The sequence below is a fragment of the Colias croceus genome, chromosome 23 (assembly GCF_905220415.1).
Source record: "Colias croceus chromosome 23, ilColCroc2.1".
Taxonomy (NCBI): domain Eukaryota; kingdom Metazoa; phylum Arthropoda; class Insecta; order Lepidoptera; family Pieridae; genus Colias; species Colias croceus.
Window position 1 is genome coordinate 3,904,330 of NC_059559.1, and position 4,207 is coordinate 3,908,536.

Sequence of the window (4,207 nt, forward strand, 5' to 3'; positions counted from 1 at the left end):
TATGTTTTAATAAATAATTGAATATGTATAAATAAAATGTGTTTAAAGTTTGTCCACTAAAATAGGAGTGACGGAATTTCCCGCTAAGTAACGATAAAAAATTGCCAATAAAAATTAAAGCATGTGGCTTAGAAACGCATTGTCTATGCTTTTTTTTAACCATGGCAACATTGATTCTATTCGAAACCATTCCACCATCTTGTTTCGGCTTGTTAGGACGCATTTCGTTACGTTGTTTCTTGGAGCTACATAGTGCAAAAAATTTTTCCATTAAGAACTGCCCGTTATTTGGTAAGTAATAAATTTAGTCCTGTGTACTTATCATTTACTTACAGTTTAGTTATCTTCGATTATACTTTAAATAAGTAAGTAGGAATATTTTGCTATTTATTTGTCAATAAGTAACTAGTAATAGTTTAAGGTTATTCGTAACATCCACTAAGGAACGTTACATATAAGCGGAACGTGGACGTTACTTAATGGAATGATAAGGACGTGTCTGCAAGGACGTTTTTTAATGGGGTAGATGCAATATATATTTTTTTAATTGCATGTATAATAGACCGTTAGTGTATGAGATAATTTAAACACAATTTTAATTTATTTGAAATTTATTGCAAATAATGTACTTTTAAACTGTCAATTTAAATATACATTTATTTTGTTTTTATTTATTATTATGTATTGTGTTCTTTTTGTTTCAGTCATTATTATATTATAATTAATAATATATTTTAAGAAAAAAAGCCACTCACGGGAGCAGAACGTGCAAAACGATTCAGAGAGAATCTTAAAAAGGATCCCGAAAAATATAATGCATATAAGAAAAAACAAATAGAAAGAGTAAAAAAATGCCAAAAAAAAATTAATAAAACCAAGTAGCGAAAAAGAGACGATCACAGTACTGCTGGTTTTTTCGGCTGCTGGTGACTGTGGTTCCGATGGTTGTATTCCCGTACGTACGTCCACCTAAAGAGGTGATTGATAGCATACCCCCAAACTGGTTCCTTGGGCGATCTGAATCCGGGTGGATGTAAAGCGATATATTTTTCGAATATGTAGCCAATGGTGTCAACAACTGGTTAATTGAAAAAGAGATAAAAAGACCAGTTCTCCTTTTGGTAGATGGACACAAATCCCATTTAACCATGGCACTCAGTGAATTTTGTGACAGTAATGGCATTATACTATATGCCTTGCCTGCAAACACTACGCACATTTTACAGCCAGCAGACGTGAGCGTATTCCGGCTATTAAAAGTGGAATGGCGAAAAACCGTAAAAGAATGGCAACGCAAGGAAGAAAACTTTAATCGATCTCTTACGAAAGCTACATTTTGTCCTCTGTTGGAGCAAGTGTTAGAAAAAGATATGACACAAACCATAAAAAATGTTTTTAGAAAATGTGGCCTTTATCCTTTTAACCCAGATGCCGTTGATTTTACAAAATGTATCATGAATACAATAGAAAATTTTGAAAAAGATTCTATTGGGCAGGGTGATATAGACATAACAATAAAAGTTTTAGAATACTTCAAAAAATCATTCTCAGAAAACTGAATTGATATTAACCAAATTATCAACATTATAAAAGAATCTGCTGTGAATGAAATAGAAAATATTAACGATACAGTGTTAGACCAAAGAACTACTTTAAATGAACTTGATATAAATATACCCACAACCTTACAAGGACACGCTCAAGCAAATATCACAGATTGTAATACAATAGAAAATCATATAGTCGACTCGGAAGGAATTTTATTAACAGAGCCCAAAAAAAATGATTTTTCTTTAAGTGAAAGCTTATTAAAAAACATAGCCGTAGCTAATGATTTCAGTTTTTCACTGCTGGAAAATCCTACTCGCCCAACCTCTGCTGCATCGTCAACATCCACTTAAAGTTACCAAATAAGATCTGGATCCAACACGCCGACCAATAGAGGTGGTGTATCGCCATGTTTCAGAAAACACTTATTTACACCTAAAAGCTTAATTTTTTCGAAAAAACGAACAAAAGAAAATCTTCCATCTGCGATTTCGGCACAGTCTTGGCGAGATATTATGGAACAGAAAAATAAAGCTAAACAAGAACTAGACAAAAAGAAACAAGAAAGACAAAATAAACTTAAATTACTGAGAGAAGAGAAGGCTAAAAAGAAAGAGGAATTGATTAGAAAAAGAGCTGTAGCAGCTGCCAAAACAGAGAAACAGATCAAAAAATCCAAGAAACAGATGAAAGAACCACCTTCAGCAACACAATCTCACATCAAATGTGTTGGGTGTGAAGAAGATTTAATCAGTGATGTAGAAGAAGATGACCTTAAGAATATAGGATGTGACAAATGCCCAAGATGGTTTCACCTTAAATGTACAGTTCACCGTGGTAGACTATACTCAGAAGTTGCCAAAGAAGATTTTATATGCCATGTTTGCTATGTGTAATCATTACCAGTAATAAGAAAAACCAGTATATGTCCCTCTCCATCCCAGTTTATTATCTTCATTTTTACAGTCATATCCTTAACGTCTACTATAAATCACAATCTTACTGAAATAATCTGTTGTTTAAAAATATTAGCAATTGATTATAAAAGATCGTTAAAATGCTATGATTTCATAAAGATAATAAAAGTACTAAAAGGCTGATATTCGGGGCAACCACCCTATGCTAGACAAATTGGTTTCTACGCTTTATGCATAATGGATACAAAAAGCAACCAACCATATTTTTATACATGGACTGAAGAACAGGCTGGAAAAGGTAGTTTAGAAGTCTCATCAGCTTTAATGCAACATTTGGAAAAACAGGATTTGTCAAACATCAAATTACTACGTTTATTTAGCGATGGCTGCATTTCACAAAATAAGAACAATATTATGGTTAGAACATTGATGCATTTTTTTAAATAAGAAGCCAAACTTGGAGATAGTGTTTATCACACCAGTTCGTGTTCACAGCTTCCTCCCGGCGAATAGGATTTTTGGAAGAGTAGAACAGTTGCTCAGAAAACAACAGACTATTTTGTCTAAAAACTAGTACTATGAAATTTACAACCAAATTAGTACAGTCCATAAACTTGGAGAGGATTGGAAGTTGATCGATACGAAATCATTAAGTGAAATCTATAAGGACCTTCCAACGATAAGCGAAATGAAAAAAATTCATATGAAACATGGCAGCTCACAACGTGCAACTACTGTTGTTGTAAAAGGCTCAAAATATTTTAATTTTGGGGATGAAACAGAGACATTTGTAAGCCTAGTGAAGAGATGAGTCAAACATGATCGTTTGAACAGATTTAAGATAAAAGAACTGTCGTTGAGTCATGGACTTACACAAGAAAAAAAAACTGATGTGGACAAATTGATAAAATTGATGTTTGGGAACTGGCAGTCTCTTGATGATGAAGTTTTTCAGTGGTATAAAATGGTTCTAAACACTCCATCCCACACTGAAAACCAGGATCATTCTGAAGTATGTGATTGCTTAGAAATGGATGTTTCTTATCATATCTGATTTTGTCAAAATTTTTAAGATTTCACTTTTATATGTGCAAATAAATATTCAGATTCAAATATTGGAGTTGTTTATTTTAATACTCAGTACTTACCTAAAAATTTATTATGTTTATTAAGTTAATACATAATAAGTTCCTAAGACTCCAAGAGTAACACATTCCTTTGTAACTAGAACAAAACCTGATTTGTCCTTGATATGTAAATGCATAATATGTTTTGTCCAGATTGTTTATGTAAATCATGATTTGTCCAATTTCAAATCAAAAAAATATATAAAAACTTGTATGATTGACTATTACAAAATTTTTTTTTTTTTTTTTATGCAATAGGAGGCAACAGAGCAGACGCGTCACCTGGTGGTAAGTGCTACACGTCGCCCATATGTACCCACAGTGCAAGAGACATGATAGATAGAGATATTTAATTATTTTGACATCAAAAATGGTCAATTGGTAGTTTGCAAATCTTGACTTTATTTAAAACTAGCTTTCCACCCGCAGCTTCGCCCGCGCAGTCAAAGAAAAACCCGAATAGTTCCCGTTCCCGTGGAATTTCCTGGATAAAACCTATCCTATTTCCCGGGGTAAAAAGTAGCCTATGTCCTTTCCCGGGTATTAAAATATATCCATACCAAATTTCATGAAAATTGGTTCAGTAGTTTTGGCGTGATTGAGTAACAGACAGAC

General features: G+C 33.0%; 1 long non-coding RNA gene across 1 annotated transcript; it reads left to right on the forward strand.

Moving 5' to 3' along the window:
* The first annotated feature begins 201 nt into the window (after nucleotides 1–201).
* Nucleotides 202–2,851, forward strand: LOC123702216. The gene is made up of 2 exons (XR_006752838.1): nucleotides 202–291; nucleotides 705–2,851. It is a non-coding gene; the product is annotated as an uncharacterized LOC123702216 (long non-coding RNA).
* The last annotated feature ends 1,356 nt before the right edge of the window (nucleotides 2,852–4,207 follow it).